The sequence below is a fragment of the Podarcis erhardii genome (assembly GCF_964252035.2).
Source record: "Podarcis erhardii genome assembly, chromosome: 5".
In the NCBI taxonomy this organism is placed as follows: Eukaryota; Metazoa; Chordata; class Lepidosauria; order Squamata; family Lacertidae; genus Podarcis; species Podarcis erhardii.
In genome coordinates, this window is record NC_138509.1 from 4238999 (window position 1) to 4266464 (window position 27466).

At 44.5% G+C, this 27466-nt stretch overlaps 1 long non-coding RNA gene across 1 annotated transcript; it reads right to left on the minus strand.

Annotated features, from left to right (window-relative positions):
• Positions 1-335: 335 nt before the first annotated feature.
• LOC309341519 lies at positions 336-27019 on the minus strand. The gene is made up of 2 exons (XR_014156367.1): positions 26793-27019; positions 336-1028 (listed from the first exon to the last, which is right to left on the minus strand). It is a non-coding gene; the product is annotated as an uncharacterized lncRNA (long non-coding RNA).
• Between the last annotated feature and the right edge of the window lie 447 nt (positions 27020-27466).

Sequence of the window (27466 nt, forward strand, 5' to 3'; positions counted from 1 at the left end):
ATTGAAAATGATGCTGATTTTATAATCGGCCCGAAAGCGCTGCCCTCGTTTTGCCCTTTCCAACTTGGAGCAGGGAGATCTGAGTTTGTGTCCCAGTGGCCTTGGGCCAGTGGTTCCGTCTCAGCCTAACAAACCTCACAGGACAGCTGTGAGGCTAAAGCAAAGGGAGAGCAAGAATCAGGTGCGTGGCCTCAAGTTCCTTGGAGGAAAGCTGTGAGAAAAACACAACAAACACAGCTGACAGCTTGCATATTCAATGCCCATTTCCCTCATTTGTATTCATGCCTCTCATCATCCTATTTGGGAGGTGAAAATTCACTTTGAGAGGTGTTGGATTGTTTTACTGAATATTCACAGCAATTTATTTGCAGAAGAGTAAGCTCCCTCTGGCTTTTACCTTATTCAGGGTTGATCAACGGCAATTGCAGTTCCTCCAAGGTCATGCCATTCAGAAGTTTGCTATTCCACTGTTGTCTGCACAACATGCACTCCAACAGGCAATGAAAAGGGGCCGTGCCATTCACCTCCTAGGAGCTGAGGCTACTGGTTTCAATCTATAGCCATCGAGGCAGTTGCCAGTCTTGTATTTTGTTTTGAGAGAAACTTGGAGGGGAGGGGAGAGAGGGCAATAATTGCTTCACGTCATGGACCTGCTGGCCAGACAACCAAGCACAAGTGAGGCCTGGCTCCTGCTCTAGGTGACAAAGTTGCCCATCAACCAGATAAAAATACTTGGGCTGCTCCTGTGCCTTCAGCACCACCCTCATATTCAGGAATTTTTTTGATATTATAAAAATAATCTGATGGTCTGCAGATCAGGTTGCTGAAATGGAGCATGAGCTGGTAAAAAGGTGGCAGTCTTCTTAGGCAAATCCCAAGGAATTCAAAGGCTGCAACCCAAACATCTCAGCTTTGCATTTAACAAGGCACATCCACCAGAATAGGTTGCCATCTTACCCTGCACCTTCCCAAGTCCCATCCATTGGTAGGCAGAGGGGGGCGGGCTGAAATCCAGCTTGATTCAGCATCTGGGGAACAGAAATGGGTCAAAAATATTGGTAACTGCATATTATTTATTGATTGATTGATTGATTGATTGATTGATTGATTGATTGATTGCCGGCCCTTCACCCTAAGGTCCCAATAAAACATAATACTAAAAACAATTTAAAACAACAAAGCTATTGTGGCTTCTGCAATGAACACCATCAAATATCCGCCAAAATAAAACAAGGAAATAAAAAAGAAAATTGAGGGGTGGGGGAACACGTGGAATTTCATCATGTGTGCTCCTCAAACCCCTACTCCTGCCGCTTTTGAGCCCATCCCTCAAACAAACCTTGAAATGATAATAACAATTATTCCATTTTGCTTCCAGGCTAATCTGCACATACAGTTGTCTTGCCAAGCTTATTTCTGCAGGCTGTGAACAGCTGAAGGACGATGCTTACAGGAGCCAGCTGCAATGGAGGGAAGGTCTCTTGACAGCATCTTTAACAGTTATAATAGAGGTTTGCTTTCAGCAGCAAGCAACAGGTGTTGAAATCCCCTCTCCTACAGCACCATTAATAGTGCCGAAGCCCTGTCTGTCCTCTCTTGCAGCTGGCCACCTTAACTGGCAACACTGGCCTGTCATTAAGAGCAGGAAGAACTCACAGGTGCTTGAAGATTGTATAATAAGATAGGGCTACTGAGACAATAGTCATGGGGTTCCCTTTTGCTTTGGAATACAATATTTCTCCTTGTTCAGCTGATGGCAAACTTGGGAGTTTGGGCTTTCTAATCCAAAGAAAACAAAGGTTCTATCAGGGCGGGGCAGCCCATTTTGCCACCTGAGGTGAAACAGGAAGATGCTGCCCTGTGGTTGCCATGCCAACGCCAACGTCTTCCTTGTCTGGGTCGCCTGGAAGCACTGGTGAAGCAGTCACAGCAATGGCAGGTTCCGGCAAGATCTTGTGAGATCTCCATGGGCTCTTTCCAGATCTTGTCAGCAGCTGCCACTGCTGCCACCTCTCCACCTGCTGCAGGGGCAGCAACGTGCGCTGGGCACCTCCTTGGGCACTGCCTCTTGGGGTTTTGCCAACCCCATAGCCTACCCCAGGGACATGTTGGCCCTTGGTCCTATTCATGCATTTATGTGCTACTCTCATGTGCAGGCATGAGCAGGGCCATATTTCTGTCCCCAATGTTATACCACCTCCACCCCCAATCTTTGATTGCTGGGGTATCTGAGAAAAGAATAATTCACCAAAAGGGTCTCAATGGGGATGCATCACTGGGAGGAATTGCAAAAAGTGTGGGACTGCTCCCACTTCTACATGAGTGCCCTATACCGTATTTTTCGCCCTATAGGACGCACTTTTTCCCCTCCAAAAATGAAGGGGAAATCTGTGTGCTTCCTATGGGGTGAATCCAGGCTTTCGCTGAAGCCTGGAGAGCGAGAGGGGTTGGTGCGCACCGACCCCTCTCGCTCTCCAGGCTTCAGGAAGCTATCAGCAAGCCTGGGGAGCTTGCGGGAGTTCCCACAGGGCTCCCCACACTGCAGATAGCAGCCTGCCGCCCAGCACGCAGAACGCCCTGAAACAGAGCGCCCCTCGCACCGGGCAGACATCCGCAGTGTGGGGAGCCCTGCAGGAGTTCCCGCAGGGCTCCCCATGCTGCGGATAGCAGCCTGCAGCCCCACAAGCTCGGGGAACAGCGGGGAGGTGCAGCCCCGCCATCCCGCTGTTCCCTGACCTGGTTTTGGGGAAAAATAAGGGGGGGAAATTTCCTTTGTTTCCCCCCCAAAAAAGCTAGGTGCGTCCTATGGGACGGAGCGTCCTATGGGACAAAAAAATGCGGTATATGGATAAACTCAAGAATGGGGCAAAATGTCAAATCTTTCTTTTTGTTTGGCCCTGTTAGGCTATATTATGTGTTGTAGTGATACCACACCTCACTGTAAGATGCTCAAACTCAGGACGAAAGGGAGAAGCATGATCAACTGCTGCCCGGAAACCTATGTCCCCACTGTAGAAGAACTTGTGGATCCAGAGTTGGCCTCTACAGACACTGTTAAGACCATGTTCATGGAAGACAATCTTACTTGGCTACAAGTGATCACCAAAGAAATAAGAAGATGATACCTTGCTCAGAGCTGAATGGAATATATTTTCCATGTGTGGAGTTTTGTTTTTGTTTTGTTGGGTTGTGGCTACACCAGTTATGATTGACATGTGCAAAGGAGCCCAATGTGGTATTAAAGAGAAACAGTTTTGTATGTGGCCAAGAAAATCTGATTGGCTTTGAAAGCAACCCTTCAAGGCAGAGTCATTTTACAGTAGCAAATGAATTATGAGCATGACATGCCAGTGAACTGGGCGCAGCGACAGAAGGTCACCCAGGTGAGAGGACTTTGTGCCCCAGGATCAAAAAATAGAAGGCGGGGAGAAGGGGAAAGCACTATTCCAGATGCTGTCAAGCCGAGGAATGTGGCTTTAGAGAGAAAACAGCAGCCTTGGAAGCCACGAGGGGCTGGCCGCAGTTGGGAAGTGGTGCATTATTTTGCTAGGAAAACTCAAATGCCAATGGTCTTGAAAGAAAGAAAGAAATCACTAGCTGATTTACAAAATTACCATCTTAATATAAAGTGCAACATATCCCCAGAAGAGACTAAGAGATTTCAAGTAGCGGGAGGGGGTGGGGTGAAGACCACTTGCTTTGATGGAGGAAGAAATGTACAGTGGTACCTCTGGTTAAGTACTTAATTCGTTCCGGAGGTCCATTCTTAACCTGAAACTGTTCTTAACCTGAAGCACCACTTTAGCTAATGGGGCCTCCCGCTGCTGCTGCACCGCCGGAGCACGATTTCTGTTCTCATCCTGAAGCAAAGTTCTTAACCCGAGGTACTATTTCTGGGTTAGCGGAGTCTGTAACCTGAAGCGTATGTGTCAGGGGCTCAGGAGCAGAGGCACAGGGAGGAGAGGGAATGGAGAGCGAAGGGGAAGAATCTGAGGGCAGCATGGGAGAAGATGACAGTGGCCCGAGAGATTCCATGAGCCTTTCCAGCGAATCAGAAGATTCCCAGAGGGGGGCGCCGATGGCCAGGGCAAGGGGGGTTCCAGGGGGGACGCACCAGAAGCAAGGGGCCAGCGGGGACTCCCAGAGCAGCGGCTGGAGATCAGGACCAGCTTCCCCACCAGAGCGTTGGGGGTAGGCCAAAATTTTGGGGATGGGGGTAGGCCAAAATTTTGAAAACGGTATAGGTGCAATATATTCTGAGCAAAAGGCTAAACTAATTGTGAATGGTATGGTCATGGACGAGATCCCAATTGAGAAAGGGACACGACAGGGATGCCCAATATCCCCCCTATTGTTTATATCAGTACTGGAGGTCTTGCTGAATATGATTAGAAGGGACCAGCTGGTTAAAGGAATACAGGTCGGAACTAAACATTATAAGTTAAGAGCATTTGCAGATGACCTAGTTTTGACATTGCAACAGCCAGAAACCAGTACAAAAAGAGTTCTGGAATTAATTGAAATATTTGGTCAAGTAGCAGGTTTTAAATTAAATAAACAGAAGACAAAGGTGTTGGAAAAAAATCTAACGATGGGGGAAAAAGATAGTTTCCAAAGGGAAACCGGTTTGGAAATTGCAAAAAGAGTGAAATATCTGGGGGTGAATTTAACATCTAAGAATGTGAACCTATTTAAAGATAATTATGAGAAATGTTGGTTGGAAGTGAAGAAAGATCTTGATATATGGTCTAGGCTGAGACTTTCCTTGTTAGGCCGAATTGCTGTTATCAAGATGAATGTATTGCCGAGATTGTTATTTTTGTTCCAAACATTGCAAATTTTAGATAAGATGGACTGTTTCAAGAAGTGGCAGAAAGATATATCTAAATTTGTCTGGCAGGGCAAAAAGCCCAGAATAAAATTTAAGATTTTGACTGATGCAAAGGATAGAGGGGGTTTCGCCCTGCCGGACTTAAGACTTTATTATGAAGCAGCAGCTTTTTGCTGGCTGAAACAATGGCTACTTCTTGAGAATACAGATATCTTGGATCTGGAAGGTTACGATAATAACTTTGGTTGGCATGCATACTTATGGTACGACAAGGTAAAGGTTCATAGAAACTTTAAAAACCATATTGTCAGGAAAGCACTGTATAATGTATGGAATCAATATAAAGATTTGTTGGAGAGTAAAACCCCCAGGTGGTTGTCACCAATGGAAGCTAAGGCGGTAAAAAGACTGAACATGGATTCAGACTGGCCAAAATATTGTGAAATTATAGAATATGATGGTGAAAAGTTGAAACTACAGAGTTTTGAGAAATTAAAACCTAAAGTCCGAGACTGGTTACATTATTACCAGATTAATGAGACCTTTAAGCAGGACAGGAAACTAGGATTCCAGAAGGAGAGGTCAAAGCTAGAAACAGAATTGTTAGAACCCAATACTAAGAATCTGTCTAGAATGTACAATCTGCTGCTAAAATGGAACACACAGGATGAAACGGTCAAATCAGCTATGATTAAGTGGGCACAAGACATTGGTCATGATATTATGTTTGCTGACTGGGAGCAGTTATGGACCACAGGTATTAAATTCACGGCATGTAGTGCCTTAAAAGAGAATATAATGAAAATGATCTATAGGTGGTACATGACCCCAGTCAAGCTTGCAAAGATATATCATTTGCCCAATAACAACTGTTGGAAGTGTAATGAATGCGAAGGAACTTTTTATCATCTTTGGTGGACCTGCCCGAAGATTAAGGCCTACTGGGAAATGATCTATAATGAAATTAAGAAAATCCTTAAGTGGACATTTGCAAAGAAACCGGAGGCTTTTCTCTTGGGCATGGTAGGCCAAATGATTCCAAAGAAAGATAGAACATTTTTTATGTATGCAACAACAGCAGCAAGAATTCTTTTGGCAAAGTATTGGAAGACTAAAGAACTACCTACTCTGGAAGAATGGCAGACCAAGGTGACTGAATTTATGGGATTGGCAGAGATGACCGGCAGAATTCGTGACCAGAGGAGAGAGACAGTGGAAGAGGACTGGAAAAAATTTAAAATTTATCTTAAAAATTGTTGTAAAATTTCGGAATGTTAAGATGTCAAGGGATTTGATATAAAGAATTACAGCTGTAAAAATTTAAGCTTAAGAAAATTTTAAAGAGAATTAAATATAAAAATGGATGAAGGATTGCTAAAAAATTTTAAAACAAGGATGCAGTGAAGGGGAGGTATGGGGAAGTCGTGTTATGTTTGTTTGTATTTTGTTTATGTTGTAAAATTAATAAAAATTATTTTTTAAAAAAAAAAAGAATCTAAGGGCAGCATGGGAGAAGATGACAGTGGCCCGAGAGATTCCATGAGCCTTTCCAGCGAATCAGAAGATTCCCAGAGGGGGGCGCCGATGGCCAGGGCAAGGGGGGTTCCAGGGGGGGACGCACCAGAAGCAAGGGGCCAGCGGGGACTCCCAGAGCAGCGGCTGGAGATCAGGACCAGCTTCCCCACCAGAGCGTAGTGGGGGGGAAGAATCCCAGGTGTCAGGGCCAGCGTCTCCTCCAGGAGGGAGAGAAGATGAGTTAGGGCTGACCACGCCTCCATCGGAGAGCGAGGGAACGGTCAGGAGGAAGGTTGCCGGCTGGGCGCGCGTGCCAAGTTCAAATGTACAGACGCGCGGCACAGCAGGTAGCCCGGAGGGGGAACCAGGTCCTAAAGCCCGCCGGAGGGTGGGGGATGACCCAGGGGACTCAGCATCAGAAGAGTCCAGAAAGGGCGAGACCCCAGCGGACAGGCGGACCCAGAGGAGAAAGGAGCGAAGGAAGAGGTGGAGTAAGGCTAGAGTCTTAAACTGGTGTCTGGGGGGAGGAGATTCAGACGGAGCTTCGGCGGTCTAGAGTTTAAGACGTAGAGCTTTGAAATAGAAACTGAACTTCAATAAAGACTTTTGCATATAACAACGACCTGGCGTTGGTCCTTTGTGAGCTGGGACCTTGGGCAGCCCTGACAGTATGTAACCTGAAGTGTATGTGACCTGAAGCGTATGTAACCCGAGGTACCACTGTATAATTATTGTCACTTCTTCTCTCTCTGCTTGTTCCAGATCAGGGGTCAGCAACCTTTTTCAGCCATGGGCCGGTCCACCATCCCTCAGACCATGTGGTGGGCCGGACTATATTTAGAAAACAAATATGAAGGAATTATTATGCCCCACAAATAACCTAGCTGCCTTTTTCCACAAGGTGTTGAAATGTCAGACATTATTGTTAATGAATTTTTGTAAATCACATATAGAGTTGTTTAGTTTGTGATTTCTCTCTCGGTATTCCTTGGGCGTTCCTAGAGAGCAACAATGGAACTGGAACCCTGGGTGGTGAGGGAAATCTGTGGCTGGGAAGACCCCTCTCTACAGCTTCTCCATCCACTTTGAAAAGTGCCGCCCCTGGTGATTTTCAGCTGTTCATCTGTGACACAAGTCTCCAGACACAGGTCTCTGCTCTACATCCAGGTCCCAGCCTGCATGGTCAGATGAGAATATATCAGAGAAAGGAGGGCACATTAATGCAACATATAAAATATACACATTTTGAATACCCACATTTGACATAGAATGACGCACGTGAATGAACCATGTTCCAAATCTGTCAGGTGGCCCTAGGAATCAGTCCATGAAAACTATTTTCCAAGCTATTCGTCTCCCATGACAGCCCAGTCTTCCATGTTTTACTTCACTTTACCTTGAGCCACTATACAAGAAAATGTAAGTGACCCAAGTCATTACACTGCACAGCCTGGTGACTGAGAGCTAAAATCCCCAAGAGGAAGATGCCACAAAACTCTAATGAATAGTTTATCCCCTCATTACACTTGGAAAAGCCAAAGGATTATGAAGCCACAAAGCTGAGGAATCAGCATTCACGTTTTACAAGTATCTGGGTAAATCTCCTTTGTAACTAGATCTGCATATTATCCTATTAACAGAAGCAACTGGAATTTAATAATTTAATGGAAATTGTAAACGTAACGCAAAGGCACAATGTATAGAATGACAGTGTCATTGAGTCTCCTGCTGCAAGATTCACCATGAGACAAAATTTAATATAGTAAAGCTTCCTCCACAAAACTGGAGCCCTCACTGCAAAACAATTGTGAAGATGGTAATACTCTTACAAGGGTGTAGGAAAGAAAGTGTAAATCATGCATTTGCCGGACATAGCCAGTATTCGGCCCTCGCAAACAGCGTCCGGGCAGAAATCGCTGAAGTGTCTGAGAAAATCCCATGTTAGAAGTGTAGTTCAACAACTTGGCAACCCTACCCTAAACCTCATTACGGTGTAAGTTTATCAAGTACTGTTATCATAATTTTATATTCATGGAGCATGTAACTATTATGTAACTGCCAAACACTGGCTGGATGCAGAGAGTGGTGGGATGTACCAGCCAGGGAACCCCCTAGGGGAAGAAGGCTGAGAGCCAGGGGATTGGAGGGAGGAGGAGGATGAGTGGTCAGAGGGAGAAGAGGGAGCAGACTGTGAGGAGGAGCTGTCAGAAGCTGGAGAGGCAACAGTGAGCAGGAAGAGTCTTTGGCAGAGTGCAGTTCAGACTCTGAGGCTGAAGCAGAGAAGGGTCAAGAGGCAGAGTGGAAACAGGCTGCTGAAGAGTCCAGGGAGTCTCCCCCTCCTGCTGCGAGCAGCTCCCCCCCCCCCTCCAAAAACACACAGAGAAATGAAAAGAACAGAACAGAAATTAGTCATGCACAGACACAGTTTGAGAATGCATAGGGGAAACCCAGGCGAGGAGGAACTTAGACAGGGATGGGAAGGCCGGGACCTTCAGTCTTCAAAACTGTGCCATCAGGACAAGACCTCCTAAGAATAGTTTCTGAGACCACCAGGTCTGAGCTGTGGTTGTTTCCTGGAATAAAGATTTAACTTCACTGACCTCGGGTGATTTATGGTTTTTTGTTGCTGATCTACGCCTGACTCAAGCCCTAAGAGTGACATAACATTGCAATGTAACATAAACCAACTCCTAGGTTCTTTCTATTAATTCACTATCCACTATATGTATTGTTGATGGGTTAAAATTGCTTTAGGATGTTTCATGGGCATATACATAATGCCAGCAACCATTTTGCGCATGCCCAATTGATGTGCAACTGCTGATCCACTTGGACCCAGAAGAGGGCAGAATGGAGATGGAACAGGGGTGGGGAATAATGAATGGTAGAACGGGGGATAACAGCGCAGGGCAGGCTTTTGAGTGCTCCACTAGCATACATGTGGGAACCAAGAACAGAACCCCCATGCAAAATGGTCACTGTCTGTATGTATATATATTCCTATATACATAAAAATGCAATGTGTCATTACACTCTGCAGTAGGCTTGGCCACCAATGGGCAGCCACACCAACTGCAGCAAGAGGAATGGCAGGCAGGCCCAGGAAAGCTGTTGAACAGGGTGGGGTAGGTCTTTCAAACAGTGGTTTATAGCAAGCCACTGTGTGGAGCGAGCGTGTGTGTGTGCGCGCGCGCACACACACACACACACACACACACACATCCCACCTCTGTTAAATATGCTGGCAGCAAGGTTTCATTGGAGAAAAGCAAATACATTTATTTCTCCTGAGTTTGTAATTCCTACATGTGTTACTTTAAACCACTAGAAGGCACACTATTTGTGTAGGTATCTAGCCAGCATTTGTTTGTAGCTCTCTATCTAAGTTAAATCCACCCCTAAAAGCTGAGCCATTTTGTTTCTTGTTCTTTCCCAACTCGTTGAGACAAGACATCTGCTGTTTCTCTCTCTCATCTCCACACATTGTGTAAATAGTTCCTGCATGAATAAACTCCAGAAAGTGTAAGTGATTGTTCCAATCTAATTCATCTAAGCTAACAGTTTTCACAGAGGGGAGGCTCATGTGGGAATTAGAATGCAGTTACCTTCCAAATCCAGTGTGTATCAGAGAGGGTCCACCATTCCATCTATCCAAGTATTGGCTGGTTGGAGGGGAAGGGAGAGAAAGAGAGAGCACCAGGGTCCCATCCTTCTCTGAACCTTTGTACCATCAGATTACTTGCTCCCTCTAAGGAGGTCTGTCCCACAGTTTCAAAATCACTGACATATTAATATGAGTAAGCAGGCCAGTAAGCAGTCTAGTAAAAGCAATCTGTGGACTAGTAACTTTTGGTAGATATATTTGTGAAGATATGAGGGAACATCCATACATGTTCACTGCATGAAAAACAATGAGTTAAAAACACAGTGGAGTGACATATGCCATGTTAAAAAATGAACATGTGAATCCAGCAACTGACTTGGGAAGATATAAGCAAAACCTTCTAATGGTGTTAGAATAAAGGAAGGCTTTTGCTTTGGCGACAAATAAAGGTTTTATCTGAACACAGAAAGCTTTTCTGTGATGTCACTGGAAGACAAAAGCTCTATATAATCTTCACAAAACAGATGGAAAGGTTTGCCATGGAAAACAACCCTGGGTTAAAAGGAAAGATGAAAAAGAGACAGCCATTGCCAATTTAAAGATCAGCTGATTTTTAGATGAGATTAGAAGCAGCAGAAGAGCTTAGAGCAGTGACAATTCCAGCCAGGGCAATAAGAGAAGTCTTTTCAACTTCTTTTATGTTTCAAACAAGATTGAAAAGCCAGTTATGTCTGATCTCATTATAACAAGCTGGCGAAGACAGCGGGATTGTCAGATGAAAGAACTGCCGTCCCAGAGACGAAAGATACAATGAGATAGAGAATCTCTCTCTTTCACTGCAATGAAAACGTATGTGCCCTTGCATGCACTTCCTATCTCACTGCATTGTGAAGAGTGCCATTGACCCGAATATCCCCCAGTGGCTGGGGAATGGAGGAGGCAAAATAAAGGGCTAGGGACAGTGAGGTGAGGTTGTGCATTCCTACAGATGCACATGAGAGGAGGAGGAACAGCATCAGTGAATCCTTGAGCAAGTGGTGCTGCATTCCCCAGGATGGCCGTGGTGAGATCAGGAGAGCTTCAGGTGGACAGCTATGTGCACACCTGCAGAATGCTGCAGCCAACCTAAAGGTCTCCTGTCTCTGCCCCTACCCTCCCTGTCAAAGAGTAAGCTGGCAGTAAATCACACCATTCAAGTTGGAGTTAACTCGTTATTAGCTTCATTGGCTTCATTGACTGAGTGTCAGGTCTAATGAGCATGGCTTCCCAGGCTTTTCCCTCTGACCACACATTGTTGTCCCACCAGCACTCCACGGCTCTGAGCCTTCTTCCCTGGTTCCCCAGCTAGTTCTTCCCACCATTCCTCTGCATCCAACCAGTCCATGCCACTACCCCCTTTCCGGTGAACATGGAACCACCTGCCACTGGAGTACGCCACATCTACACGCACTGGGCCCCTGCAACAGCAGGGCAGCAGCAGCACTGTGACTTGGCAGAAAGCACTTACAAAGGACAGAGGCAATGTGAGAGACTCCTTGATGTTCATCTCCCCACCCTTCTAGGCTAAGGGGGTCCAGAAAGGGCATCTTCCCAAAAGTTCCCCAAATCCTGGAGTAATCCCTGAAAGTACAGGTCATGGGGGGGGGCGGTGAAAGGAACACCCATGTAAGCACATAATCCTAATATTCATATTTTCCATTTTCAGAGAAGAAGAGATCTAAAAATATTTTAACTTATGCAGGATGTATTTTTTAAAAAAACAAAAACAAACCAATATTAAAGTCTATAAACTCCTCTCCTTGAAAATCATATTTAATTATAGATTTCTAGTTTAATATCAAGAAAATCAAACAGTAGGATGAAACAATTTACAACTTTTGTACACTATGCTCCCATTTCACTTATGTCTTACATTTAAAACAATGGAAACTCAACAAGATTATATTACAAAGTGAAGAACGATAAATAATTCAAAGATCCCAGTTGTAAACTGGTTACCACACAGGGTGCTAAGAATAGTTATTGGAAGAGTTTTTGAAGAAATAAACTGTGCTGGGGAAAAATAAAGAATAAGGCAAGAGGAGCAACTGATTCTTCGAATAAGAAAGAAGCCGAAGCTGGAAGACGCCTTGGCTCAAAGACCACAAGAGAAGCTGACTGGACAACAGCTAGCGATTAAGAGATCAAACAAGACAGCTAAATCTTATAATTTATTGAAGCAAAGGCTTCAGACTTTGGCAATAAGCCACATCAATTGTTATTATCATTAAAACAAAAGAATCTATTAATCCCTCCAATAGAAAATCATGCCAAGGTAGCAGAAAGCATTGTCAAAGAGTTTCTATCTCATTACAGATATTTATTTATTTACTTATTAAATCACACACTTCTGAAAATCCAAATATAGGAGCAATTGAAAGACATTTCATTATCTATGCCTAAATTTGCTCATGGGGATATTTAAAACCCTAGATGAAATAAATTAAGTTTTAAAGGAGACAAAAAATAAATAAATCTTCAGGCATACACATTAAATAATTGTAAGGTAGGACAGTATTGCCCTGATATTTCAGTTGAAGGGTTTGCCTAAGGCAAATTTGAGGAAGAGGCCACAATCCAGGGTCTGGCTGCTTTGTACCACAGCCTCAACGTTGCTGTAGTGCACCAGATATTATATGTTCCCATGTTACAGAAAACTCGCGCTGCAGTGAGGGGGGATAGAGCCTTCTCTGTGGTGTCCCCTATTGTGGAACAGCCTTTCCCCACAAGTATCACTGGTGCCAATCCTGTTATCATCTATCTATCTATCTATCTATCTATCTATCTATCTATCTATCTATCCAGGCAATTTAAGTTGGTTGTTGTTCAACCTGCTCTCTTGTTTTTAGCTGTATCTGTTACTTTTGAATGATGTGTTTCTTATTTTATTGTGCATTTCATAATTTATGTTCTTTTTGCCACCCTGGTACCCGTGCAGATGAACAGTTGGCCTATAAATATTTAAACCAATACATCACTTCCTGCGATCCCCTAGACAGGCGTGCAGCCCTGGGGGTCATCACTGTTTGGTTGTTTTTCTTTGGGCTAGTCTGGTTCCTTCCAACTAGTTATTCCGGCCAATTGAACAGAAGCTGAGGCCCTAATGACCACTGTAAGTTTGATTTCACATGAACTGGCATCTTCTGAGAACGTGCCAAGGATAACCCTTGCTGAAATGCTACAAAGTAAGGCAGAAACTTGCCTTTTGATACTGGTGCAATTTCCCTGGACTGCAAACTGAGTAGATGCCAACAATGTGATTGACAATCCCCCTGAATCATGAAAGGCAAACAAGCTTTATTTTGGTCTATGATTTCCAGGGGAAACTAATTGCATGGGCTCTCTATGGATGACCACACACACACAGTTCTGCACCAAGCTAACATCAGTTTTGCAGTATTTTTTAACAGCCATGTGGAACATTAGCAAACTGAATGGCGAGCCTGTTCCTATCTTCCAGGAGTGGACAGTATGGTGGTGCGACACCTGACCTCCCTGCAGCTGGAGAAAGCCTGATATGAAGAAGGGGCACTTTCATCCTCCTTCCTCTTTGTATTCTGCCACTGCCAAAAGTCAAGCCGGCAGATCTGCAACTTCATTGGCCCGCACTGAATCATTGCTCCTCTCCAAGAGGGGAGGACTCACCTTGACTTCTCCACTCCCTTATCCATCCCTGCGAGTTTGATGCACATCACCATACCGCTGTGCCAACCCTGACAGCTATCTCCCTATCAATGTGATTTCATTGTAGCCTAGTTCATTAATTCACCTGCATTTCACCATTTCATCAAGTTGGGGAATTCTTTTTTTTTAAAAAAAAATATTTATAAAATTTTCAAATTTAACAATAAATAATAAAGGGGGGGAAACATTCCATTTGAATTATACATCCAAATCTAATCTTTCCACTTTCAGACTTCCTTCAGTCTATCTGGAAATTTTCATGTTTTCACAATTATTCACATTTCTTGCATCTATATTGTTTTGTTTTTTTAACCAAATTAATCTTAACAGTTATTATAAAACAATATTTCTTTCTATTATTATCCCAGAGCTTCTTGAAAACCTACAAACGTTAATTGACCTTCACATATATTCTTAATATACTCTGTAAATTTATCCCAGTCCTCGGTAAATCTCTGGTCTCGCGGGTTCCGAATTCTGCCCGTTAGCTTGTCTAATTCTGCGTATTCCATCAACTTCATTCTCCATTCTTCTTTCATTGGGATTTCTTCCTGTTTCCTCAAGTTGGGGAATTCATAAGGGTTTGGTTACCGACTCTGCCGAAAACTCCTCTATCTCTTGGGCAATCTCTGATTTGCCACCCACTGTGGGGAGCGAGTCAGCAGTAAATCACACTGCGCAAGTTGGAGTTAACTCTTTGCAGTGGTAACTCTGGTTGCGATCGGGATCTGTTCCGGAGGCCCATTCGCAACATGAAAAGCCCACAACCTGAAACGTCATATCAGTGTAGGTGTGCAGCACGATTTGGCGTTTCTGTGCATGCACGAGTGGCGAAACCCGGAAGTAACCCTTTCCAGTACTTCCTGGTCGCCGCGGGACACAACCTGAAAAAACGTAACATGAAGCTAACGTAACATGAGGTATGACTGTATTAGCAAAAACACTCACTAAGCCCTGTTCCCCCCTCAGCTTCCAACACCTCCGCTTCTTAGTGTCCCAGCACCCAGGGCCAGATTTAGATGAAGAGACGCCCTAGGCTACTCCACTTGTGAGGCCCCTCCCAGCCCCCCACCCTCACGACTAGAAGAAAATGGAAGCGTGATATCAACAAAATTGAATGGAGATGGGTATTTAAAATTCTGCAATTCACAATTTCTCCTCTAAAGGACATCAGAAAACTTCATCAAAATTTGTTTACAAACTTGCACACTCAATAACAGGTCTGATTTCTGAAGGGCTTTGCTGACCTTGTGAAAATGACCTAGCACACGGATTTATATCTCTAAGATTCTGCAGATTTTGGCTGTGAACTAGGGCCCCATAAAAACAAAATCCAAGTTGGGCCCTAGAGTTTCAAAATGGGCCCCACTGGCTGGCCCTGAGTCTCATAGTGCTGGGCCTGAGTTGCCCTGCCTTCGCATGAAGTCTTGGGTTTGCAATTTTGGGACAGGGGAGATTGCCTGCTGTTTAGGGCTGGGGAGCTGGGGAGGCCCCCAAGAGGCCCTAGGCGTCAGCCTACTTAGCCTATACACAAATCTGGCACTGCCAGCACCACTCCCCGGGCTCTAAGCCTTCTTTGATTGGTGGTTGCCTCTCTGGTTCCTCCCACCATTCGCCTGTGTCCAACCAGTCCATGACACCCACTAAACGTTGTTAATGAACATAATGATGGTAAATAAATTAAAGCGGGGAAATCATCATACAATTTTCAGTCACAACACTGGACCAAATAAAACATTACCTTCTTCATCACCAGTAAAAAGTATTTGGGGACAATGGGGTGATTTTATTGCTGTAAATACATTCCATTTATCTCCACTGTTGCTCCACCAACACCTGCAATTTATCACTTGTATTTCTCAGGTGCTTGACAGGTGGGAACAATTCATGAGGGAAATTTTAATGTTTCTCCTACTGAAGATTTCACATTGCATGTGCAAATCCTACTTGCCCTTCAGCCTGTCGGTCTGCTCTCCCATCCATAAGCAATTCTACAGCTCTCAAGAGCACCATCTAGAATTGTGCATGCATATAAATAAGAGGATAAGAAAAGCTGTACTCAGCAAATCCCTCAAGCCTGCATTATCTGTTAATTCTTGCTTTTCTCATTGGACAATACAAAAATGTAATTTAGGAGGTCCATTTATTTCTCCATTATAAAGGGAGTCTCAAGACATCAATCTGATGCCTTTTTGTTCCTGAGAATATGAGCGAGTAGTCATTGCGAGATGGAATAAAGATGAGGCAACCAGATGTCGAAGGCTGAATAAGTCATGTTGGCAGGGCGGGGGGAATTCAGAGAGGATCAACAAAATTATTTAAAGATGTGGAGGTGCTCAATATGGTGGACTGGGTATGAGAGTCATTTCCAGAATTATCAATTAGCATTTAATGCACATAGCAGAAGGTCAAAAAAACATTTTTTTTCAGCTGACTGAACATGAAAACCATACACAAATATATATCCATGCTGCACAAAATTCCCAAATCTAGTGAATGTTAACATTTGCCTGTGAGCACCAAGAATCCCAAGCAAATTTTGTGAATGGCCAAGATCTCAGAGGTCCTCCTCTTTCCCTCTCTCCATAGGGATCCACTATGGATCTATGGGGTCTTCAGCTTTGTCCCATACTGTCAATTAGTGACCTCACCAAATCCCAAGTCTTTCTAATACCATCTGTCCGCTCATGATGTATTCATCCCTTCATTTCTACTCCAGGACTTTTTCTCTCCCCTGATCCCACAACTCCCATTGCCAGCCTGATAGCCTGCTTAAATATTTCATTGACATTTCAAACTCAACATGCCCAATACCATACATTGTTCCTTCTTAATAATATCCATTGGCAAGGTTCATCCCACTGAATGAATGAAACATTGAAAGAATAAAGAATTGGCATAATCTTTTACTCCTCTCTCTCCTTTGCTTTCCATAGGAGGAACATCGCCCGGCGATTGTTTTCTTGATTTATTGATTTAATATGCTGTAAACTGCTTTGAGGTTGTTATTAAAAATATAAAGTGGTATAGAAATTTTAAAAATAAATAAATAAAAATATTCATTCCATCACCAAGTCATGTCACTTCTTTTATAACATTGCAAATTTATAGCTTGCCTTGGTAGTCTCCCCAGAAGAATAAAGGGCCTACCCTACAGCACACACAAAAAGTGGCAGATTTCTCCCCCTCCGTTTTTTTGTTTTTTTTTACAGTCCTCCCCCTCACATTTTACCAGAAACCTCATCCAAACATATCTGGAGGACCACGGGGGTCTCTACACTTTAGTGTAGTAATAATAATAAATAATAATAATAATAATAATAATAATAATAATAATAATAATAATTTATTATTTATACCCCGCCCATCTGGCTGGGCCTCCCCAGCCACTCTGGGCGGCTTCCATAGAAAGCAAAAATACAGTAAAATATCACACGTTAAAAACTTCCCTGAACCGGGCTGCCTTAAGATGTCTTCTGAATGTCAGGTAGTTGTTTATCGCTTTGACATCTGCTGGAAGGGCGTTCCACAGGGTGGTTGCCACTACCGAGAAGGCCCTCTGCCTGGTTCCCTGTAGCTTTGCCTCTTGCAGTGAGGGAACCGCCAAAAGGCCCTCGGCACTGGACCTCAGCGTCCGGGCAGAACGATGGGGGTGGAGACGCTCCTTCAGGTATACTGGACCGAGGCCGTTTAGGGCTTTAAAGGTCAGCACCAACACTTTGAATTGTGCTCGGAAACGTACTGGGAGCCAATGTAGGTCTTTCAAGACCGGTGTTATATGGTCTCGGCGGCCGCCCCCAGTCACCAGTCTAGCTGCCGCATTCTGGATTAGTTGTAGTTTCCGAGTCACCTTCAAAGGTAGCCCCACGTAGAGTGCATTGAAGTACTCCAAGCGGGAGATAACCAGAGCATGAACCACTCTGGCGAGACAGTCCGCAGGCAGATAGGGTCTCAGCCTACGTACCAGATGGAGCTGGTAAACAACTGCCCTGGACACAGATTTACAGTGTTACATCACTTTTACATCAGTGCTTCCTGCAAAGAACTGAGTTATGGAAGGTGCCTGTAGCCTGAAATATTTAGGTTACAGCATTTATATGGTGCCTTTTGCATCTTGGCAAGCCCCACCATGACAAAATGTAAACTTAAAAACCATAGAATACAGAAACTGCACTTGAGGAGCAGTCCTAGGCATGTTTACTCAGAAATCCTTGTGTCCCCAGTAAATTTATTTAGGACTGTAGTCTAAAAAGCAGATAACAATATAAAAAGGTGGTGTTTAACTGTTTTATTCAGAGTAGACCTAACTTAGGTGTGTTCATTAATTTTAAGAGGTCGAACTCTGAGTAAAGCATAATTGACTACCACCCAAAGAAACCAGATAACACAGTAAGACCAGCAAGTGAAATCCAAATAAACAGCCGATGAAGGCAGCAAATATTAGGTGAGCAAATATTCAGGAATCTATTATCACTCAAGATAACCCAGAGTCCTGGAGTATTTAAGGGATGTCAACTCCATTTGAAACATTTACTGATGTGACCATACAAACAAGATTTGCCTTTGAAGATAAGAAGTGGCTTTGGAAAAGTCACTGCCCCTCAGTTTAACATCCTATCTCCTAGGATTGTTGTGACATTAAGAAGGGTGGAGGAAAATATAACAAATAAAGAATCTGCCCTATTAAACATATTTAGTACTAGTTTCAAACCTTTCTTACCTTAGCTTCAACATAAAAAAAGTGTCTTGAATGCACTTGTCTATAAAGTGGGCCTGCAGGGAGTTCTAGAACTGAAGCCAATACAGTTACATTAGTACAAAACTTATACAACAAGGTCCATGATGCAACAATTCTCTCTAGGGGGTTAAATCCAACACTTGCAGGTGGGACATCAGCAGGCTGGCGGAAATACTTAATTTCTAAATTAAGTATCAAGCCAGCTTAGAAGTTGTGCTCTCTTCACCTATAGGCCTTCCCACTAAAGACCAACTCATGTGTTGCCATAGTAACATGGCAGCTGCCAAAAAATACTTCCACGTTTTCATATCTCTGTATTGCAGCAGTAGTGTATGGTAATCCTCAGGGTCAAACTAGATGCCATGTGAATATGCATTTTTTTTTCCCTTGGAAAATAAAAGCAACTAGGATCTGAACTGTGGTGGGCATCCTCTTCCCCAGCCACGGTCCCAGTTAAAATCTCCTCTTTGATTCTGAAGTGTTGCTCCCTTTGAAAAAGAGGCTTCCATGGACATCAATGGCAAGAGGGCAAAGAGCAGCTTCAAGGGGAGAGCCTTCACTGGGACCTTTCTTTTGGTGGGCAGAGATACCCCTTCAACTACACACCATGGTTCTGATCCTAATTGCCTCCTTGTTTTTAAAGCAGAAACAAAACACACTGAATGCATGCCCACATATAGTATATAAGCTAGTTTGCCATCTGACTGTAGAGCTGGAACTTGATGAGAACCCCATGAATCCTCTAGTCCAGCCCTCTGCAATGCAGGAGTCACAGCTAAAGAATCTGAATGGTGTCCCTCAATTGCATGTAGTACTGGCTGTATCATAGGCTGTTCCCAAGTTTTCTCTCCATACAAGGAGCCCCCTGGAAGGCTGCACCACATGGAACCCTCAGCAGGCAGAAATGGCTTTTCAACTGTAGACATGACTCTGTCTATGAACTGGGCTCAGTCCCAGCCATTGTAATCACACTGGGGAAAGGTACTTAGCAGACTCTGTTGCAATAGATGGTTGGGTGCTTCCGTCGGACATGTTCTTTGCACATTAGAATATTACTGCTGTTGTGGGAGAGAATCTGCAACTTTGGGGAAGAAGGTCTGCAACACTCAACAGCTAAAAAGACAGGCGTGTCTTTGTATTTAAAAAACAGCTTTCTCGTGGATTGCTGCTTTATTACACTTTGCACAAGGACATCTGCTGCTGTCAGCTGCGCTTACTGCCTCTGCAATAGCCTGTGCTGCTCTGGCAATCAGAGGCCGGCTATGTTAGGAAACTGGCCATAACAGCTCTTTTCTGAAAACTGAAGAATATCAGAGAGCACAATGGATCTGGTTGCGGTATTATAAAACATCTTTAAATTCTAGTAAATTTACCATCATTTAACCAGGACAGCTGCAGGGCAGAGAGCTGGGGAAAGTGACCTCTAATTCACATTTGCACACACTAACAAAAAGATTTTAAAGCATCTCCGAAATAGGAACAGTGGTTTGCCAGAGGCAGGTACCAGGAAAAAATGGGAAGGACAGTGACTGATGGAACATATGCTTTGCATGCAGAAGATCCCAGGTTCAAGCCCTATAAAAGCCAAGTCTTTTTTTTTTTTTAAGAGGGGAGAGGATTTTTGGTAACATAGCTAAGGAAGGCCCATTTTGACCTCTCAGAGTAGACCAGGGGTGGGAACCCCATGGCCTTCGCCAGCCTGGTGATCTCCAGCACTTTTGAACAGCCAGCAGAACCTGGTGGTGGTGGTGGTGGTGGTGGGAACTGTAGTCCAAAACCACAGGTGGGCACAGAGTTAGAATCATAGAATCATAGAATCATAGAATCATAAAGTTGGAAGAGACCACAAGGGCCATCGAGTCCAACCCCCTGCCAAGCAGGAAACACCATCAGAGCACTCCTGACATATGGTTGTCAAGCCTCTGCTTAAAGACCTCCAAAGAAGGAGACTCCACCACACCCCTTGGCAGCAAATTCCACTGTCAAACAGCTCTTACTGTCAGGAAGTTCTTCCTAATGTTTAGGTGGAATCTTCTTTCTTGTAGTTTGGAACCATTGCTCCGTGTCCGCTTCTCTGGAGCAGCAGAAAACAACCTTTCTCCCTCCTCTATGTGACATCCTTTTATATATTTGAACATGGCTATCATATCACCCCTTAACCTCCTCTTCTCCAGGCCAAACATGCCCAGCTCCCTTAGCCGTTCCTCATAAGGCATCGTTTCCAGGCCTTTGACCATTTTGGTTGCCCTCCTCTGGACACCTTCCAGTTTGTCAGTGTCCTTCTTGAACTGTGGTGCCCAGAACTGGACACAGTACTCCAGGTGAGGTCTGACCAGAGCAGAATACAGTGGCACTATTACTTCCCTTGATCTAGATGCTATACTCCTATTGATGCAGCCCAGAATTGCATGCTAGAGTTGTTCTAGCATGGTTTTCCCAGTAGTGATGTATGGAAGTGAGAGCTGGACCATCAAGAAGGCTGATCGCTGAAGAATTGATGCTTTTGAATTATGGTGTTGGAGGAGACTCTTGAGAGTCCCATGGACTGCAAGAAGATCAAACCTCTCCATTCTTAAGGAAATCAGCCCTGAGTGCTCACTGGAAGGACAGATCCTGAAGCTGAGGTGCCAAGACTTTGGCCACCTCATGAGAAGAGAAGACTCCCTGGAAAAGACCCTGATGTTGGGTAAGATTGAGGGCACAATGAAAAGGGGACGACAGAGGATGAGATGATTGGATAGTGTTCTCAAAGCTACCAGCATGAGTTTGACAAAACTGCGGGAGGCAGTGGAAGACAGGAGTGCCTGGCGTGCTCTGGTCCTGGGGGTCATGAAGAGTCGGACACAACTAAACGACTAAACAACAACATCATGTTTATTGGGCTGGAGTTTCCATCATTCCCATCCAGCATGACCACTGGACAGAGATGATGGAAGCTGCAGTCTAAACTCAGATTAAAGCCTGATGTTTGTGAAGAATTCTCCTTTACATGTGACTGTGATAGGCTGGCAGCAGAAGAGGCTCCACTCCAGGAAGGATTACACACCTTGTTTTTCATCTTGACACCAGCTCTGCCTCCCACCCTTTTAAGCACCTTGCCTTCCCCTTGGTTGATTAGGCATGCTCACTGTGAACGGCTTTCCCAGTTGGTTCCTTTATTAGTCTCAGCATGTCTGGATAACAGGAGCACAGCGGGGAACAAAGAAGCAGGCTTATAAGAGCTTAGCACCAGAGTCAGGCACCTTTTATAGCTCCAGAGCAAAGCAAAACTGTTCTATAGTACCATCTAGTGACCAGAAAAGGTGCATATTGATAAGTCAGCTTCTAGACCGCATTGCCATTTCCTTTTGCACTAACATCATCATAGATGAAAACAACAAAGTTATATCTACATTGCAAACCTCACATTGGTGCTATAAGAGTTTGACTGTGATGCCTTCCTCCAAAGAATACTGGGAACTTAATTTTGGTGGGAGTGCTGAGAAATCAGTATCTTGAGCTCATTTCGTGGTACTACTATTCCCATGCTCCCAAGTGAATGTGAAGTCTGTTATGTAAGATATGCCCAAAGATGCTTGTAGCACTTTACATCCATTGTCACCCAAACCTCCTTCATGAGATGCACAGCTTTAAAAAGACTTTTGGCAGATTTTGCCCTTAGACAGATTGAATGGCATAGCGTTTTATGTGAGATCTCATGCAACTCTTGATAAACTTCAGGGTGCTTTGGAGATGGACAGCCCGCTAGCAGAGGAAGAGGGGTGCGGAGGGGGAGTGCACCACCCCCAGCAGTGCGATCCCGGTGGGGTGCCATCGCAGCTGCCCCCCTGCCCACGCTGGGCGTCATGCCCCTGGGACACGTGCTATGCCCCTGCAGGCAGTGTGCCACGCCCCCGGGACACACATCAGCCACACCCCCACCTGCTCTCCGCCATTGGGGGAACCAGTGGACCATGGCTTTCAAACCAATGTTATCTATTTCTATTCCATGTGTGTTTCCTGGAGCAGATGGGTCCTTGAAAGCCTCCACCCAGGCACTGATCCAACTCAGAATCTGTTTAGCTTCAGTAGGTTTGTTGGAGCCTTCAAGTGAGGCATTCTGATTTTTTCCTCTCCTCTGTACCCCACAAATTTGAACATAAACCATTAGTTACTTTATCCATTGACTTCCTGTCCTCCCCTTCCACATATGAAAAAATGTTCCTTCTGTGAGTTTACACTTCTAATGCATACTTTACTTAGTTTTACATATTTTGGCTAACTTATTTGGTGTTTAAAAACCATCTATAAATCATCTTCTTGTTTCCCCACTGTTGGGACCAGTGCTGCTACTTACTTATTGTAAAGGTAAAGTTAAAGGACCCCTGACAGTTAAGTCCTTTCACAAACGACTCTGCGGTTGTGGCGCTCATCTCGCTTTACTGGATGAGGGAGCCGATTTTTGTCCACAGACAGTTTTTCCGGGTCTTTCGCCAGCATGACTAAGCTGCTTCTGGTGCAATGGAACACTGAAACCAGAGCAGCGCACAAAAACGCCGTTTACTTTCCCACCGGAGCAGTACCTATTTATCTACTTGCACTTTGGCGTGCTTTCGAACTGCTAGGTTGGCAGGAGCAGGGACCAAGCAATGGGTCTACTTACTGTAGTATATGGTATTTAGGAGAGGAGAGTTAGCATTTTAACCGTGTGTCAGGAAAATCCCTGGATCAAATCTCACCTCAGCAGTGATCCCTTTAGCTCAGGAGTGGAGAACTCCTCTTTTCCTCCAGATATTGCAGTTCTGTAACATCTGGAGGGTCCACAGTTTCCCCAATCTACTCTAGGTAAGCCACATTCTCTCAGCCTCAAAACCCCCACCTCAGCTACAATATGTTGGCAATGCTTTGTTAGATGATTGTTTTAAGGATTATTGAGATTATATATGTCTTTGAACTATACAACAGAATGAACATGAACATGCATTTTCAGACCAAAGAAAGATGTGCATTCCCAGGCACAATTTAGCCAGATACTAACTTTCTGTACATGGGACGTGGGTGGCACTGTGGGTTAAACCACAGAGCCAAGGACTTGCTGATCAGGTGGTCAGCGGTTCTTATCCCCGTGATGGGGTGAGCTCCCGTTGCTTGGTCCCTGCTCCTGCCAACCTAGCAGTTCGAAAGCACGTCAAAGTGCAAGTAGATCAATAGGTACCGCTTCAGCGGGAAGGTAAATGGGGTTTTGTGCGCTGTTCAGGTTCGCCGGAAGCAGCTTAGTCCTGCTGGCCACATGACCCGGAAGCTGTACACTGGCTCCCTTGGCCAATAAAGTGAGATGAGCGCTGCAACCCCAGAGTCGGCCACAACTGGACCTAATGGTCAGGGGTCCCTTTACCTTTACTAACTTTCTGTACAGTTTGGCTGTAGTTTTAAAATAACTTCTAAAACTTAGATCTTTAAGGAAAAGTTTATTGCATATTCCTCTGACACAGAAAAGTGTCACAGAATGGTGGGCTGAGTGTAACATTTTATGGGCAAGCAGGCCCAACACAACTCAGTCACACTCTCCCCCATAGACAAATGTGCATAGAAACAAAGAAGTTCTTATGAAGGCATCGCTGAAGAGGCTTGGCTTTGGATTCTCAGCTGTCAAGGCACTGAGCAAAAGGAGATTATAGCCCTGTTCAGGCATTCAGTGTCATTGTGTGAGAATGGAGGGTGGAGATTTGGTTCAGTTTGCACCTTAAATTTGAATCTGAAATGATACAATAATTGAAACACAGGGAAGTTTCAAAATTCACACTTCAATTTTGTGATGCAGCCCCCCCCCCAAAAAAAGTTGCAGATATTGGGGCAAGGGATGCATAATAGTGAATATATTAGTGAAAACAACATACAAAAATGCATCCCATTAGGATAAATCGCTTGTAAAAATGTGTTGCATTAGTCAAAATTGCATACAAAAATGTGTTCACCACAAGAAATTCACACAAAAATACATACTGACCGATTTTGACACTGATTTCTTGTTTAAGAGAATTGCTGCAGAAATGTAGAGAATTGAATTCAAGATTGGAAAAATGAGAAACGGAGAGAACCGAAACTGACAGGTCCATCCATCCCTAGCACTGCAGAGTTCTAACTGTGCAAGGATTTAACACCTACATGTAGCCACATTAGCTTTGACACAAGCACTGGCGGAGGAAGAGGGGTGCAGGAGCAGCGCACCGCCCCTGGCAGCATGATCCTGGTGCGGTGCCATCGCAGCTCCCCCCCACACACACGCGCTGGGTACCACGCCCCTGGGACATGCATCAGCCCCATCCCCGCCTGCTCTCTGCCCCCCAGTGCTGGAGCATGAAGCTCCACTACTGGAGGCAAGGGGTCATCAGTATGCTGGGGTTATTCAACTTTATTTCTCTGTAACATGTGAATCAGGGATGGCTGGGAAGGCCCTGAACGAAATGGTGGGCTGGATGAGAACTAATAAACTCAGTCTAAATCCTGGCAAGATGGATGCTCTGAAGATGAGTGATTCCGGCATGTCGGTTAGTTGCCAGCCCTGGATACAGCTGCACTCTCCCTGCAGAGTTTGGGGTTGCTCCTAGGTCCAGCTCTGCCACCAGAGGCACAGGGGTCACAGGGGCTAGGAGTGCCTTTTACCAACCTTTATTGGTAAGACAGCTACAGCTGTCCCAGGATCAGGATAGCCCAACCACCCTCTCCATGCATTGGTAACCTCATGGTTGGAGTACTACAATGCATGCTATGTGGGGCTACCCTTGAGGTTGGTCCAGAGGCTACGGCTGGTGCAGAATGCAGTAGCTGGGCTGCTTCTGGGGGCAAACTGCTGCCAGCATGTAGCCCCTTGCGTGCAGGATCTGCACCGGATCTGCTACCAGGTCAAGTTCAAGGTCTTGGAACTAACACAGAAGACACAACACAGGACCATGTTACCAGATATACTCAGGTCACTGTGGTCTGCAGCAGAGCTGTCTTCCCCATTCGTGTTAGTGATTCATTGCACCAGGGCGCCGGCCTCCTCCTGCTTCCTGGCAGGCTGCCTTCTCTGGCGCCCCAACACCAGAGTGCAGGTCTGCCAGCACGTTTTCCTGCTTGTTCGGGGCGGTGGGGGAGGCAGAGAACATTTTCCACTGCCCCCTCCCTTGTTTTGGAGTTGCCAGGGGGGCGCCGGAGGGATCTTTGCACCACGGCGCCAGATATGCTTAAGACGGCCCTGGTCTGTGGGATAACACCTCCTGCAAGAACCAAAGGTCTCAGAAGCCTGCTCCACAGTAACAGCGTGGCAGCTTGCCTTGTGGAATAGCATTCCTCTCAAGCGACACTCAATACCTGCACTTTCCAGAAACAACTGAAGGCATTTCTGTCCTGACAAGCTTTCCCAGCCAGATGAATGGGTTTCTGCCATGGGTGTCTATTCTGTATACAAATATCCTGTCGCATAAAGAAAAGCCTGCAGTTGCAGTCAACCAGGGAAGTGGCCCAGCAAGAATAAATGTCTGTTGCCACTTAGCAGAAACATCAACTCCCTTTCCTTGACTGGCCAGCAGTGCCCTGCACCGACTGCTAACATTTTTGGCTCCTGCTTCTTACAAGCAACCTCAAATCAAGATGTCACATGTAGTCTAAACTAATGTATTTTTAAACAAACGTCCTTGTGGCCTTGAAATATCAGCTGGCCAAATCCAATTTTGAGTTCATCATTATTCACAAGTGTCGCTGAATAGAAGTGATTACTTATATTGCCAAGTATGTCCTTGCAGTTAGGCAAGTAGATTTCATCCCAAGAGCATCAAATATGCTATTGTTAAATGTTTAGAGGAGCTGAAAGGTCTTCTGCTTAATGCATATTAGAAAAATATCAGGTCTCTCTGATGCAACCCTGAGAACAAAGCACATTTTCCTGACTGTAAAATTTCCTTAGGCTTAAAGTGTTTCAATTCCATATTTTTATTATTAAAGTTAGAATAAATTAATCAAACATATTAAAATGCCCTTGTTGCATTCACTGCTGCTTCTCAAAAAGAGAAATTCTGTCAACAGTACATTTCATACAGTTCAGCTTCATTTTTGTCATAATGTTTAAGGGTTATCACTGCCTTTTGTTGTTGTTTTCCCCCAAATTTTTGCTTTTGCTGAAGTATTTTTAGTAACTTGATGTGTGCTAGATTTAGTGAACAAACTTGCCAGGGCACTCTGTTCTTTTCCCAGCTGCAGTCAAGCAAAACCTGTTGCACCGTCTGTTCAGTGTGAAATGGAAGACATCAGTCAGAGCTGGAGTCTAAACTCCTAGTGTGCTGTTTGCTTGGTCTGTTCTTTTCTTAATTTTAGCAATCTTGGAAGAAAAGTAGGAGTCAAGAGATTTATCAAAATACACATACCTCAGCAATCTCGTTAGAAATGTCAGTAAACTAAAGCAGGCAGCCTAATTCCTTTCGGCAGATCTTTTTAAAAACATTATTATTATTATTATTGTTGTTGTTGTTGTTGTTGTTGTTGTAGCCTTATTGGAGTTCACCGATTGGGTCTGTGTTGCTCCCGGACGGGAGGAAGGAAGTCAAATGACACCGAGGTTGGTTCAAAGAAAGAGTTTATTCTGCTCTTCGGATAGCAGAAGGCACTTGTGTGGTGAGTCCACAACAAGTCCAAAGAAATGAGACATTTCATGCAGTATATATATCCTCCAGGCACCCTCTCCCTCCTTCCCCAGGAATCCAACCACGTCAGCCTATACACACAGGTTGACATCACAGATGTTCTTGCTCTGGCACTCTTAACCATAAAAGGGATTTCCTTCCTGCACTCCTGACCATATAAGGATATTCCTGCTCAGAAACCCATTCCTTCATTATTATTCCATTATTATTATTATTATTATTATTATTATTATTATTATTATGACATACAAGTAAACAATTTATACCCTCTTCTGAAGTGGATTTGCTGTGACAGCCAGGAAAATAAAATCTGAAAATGTTATAAGACACAATCTTTCTGTTGCGGAGAAGTATTTCTAGTGGCAGCCAGGAACATATACCCTTTTACAAAATGCAAG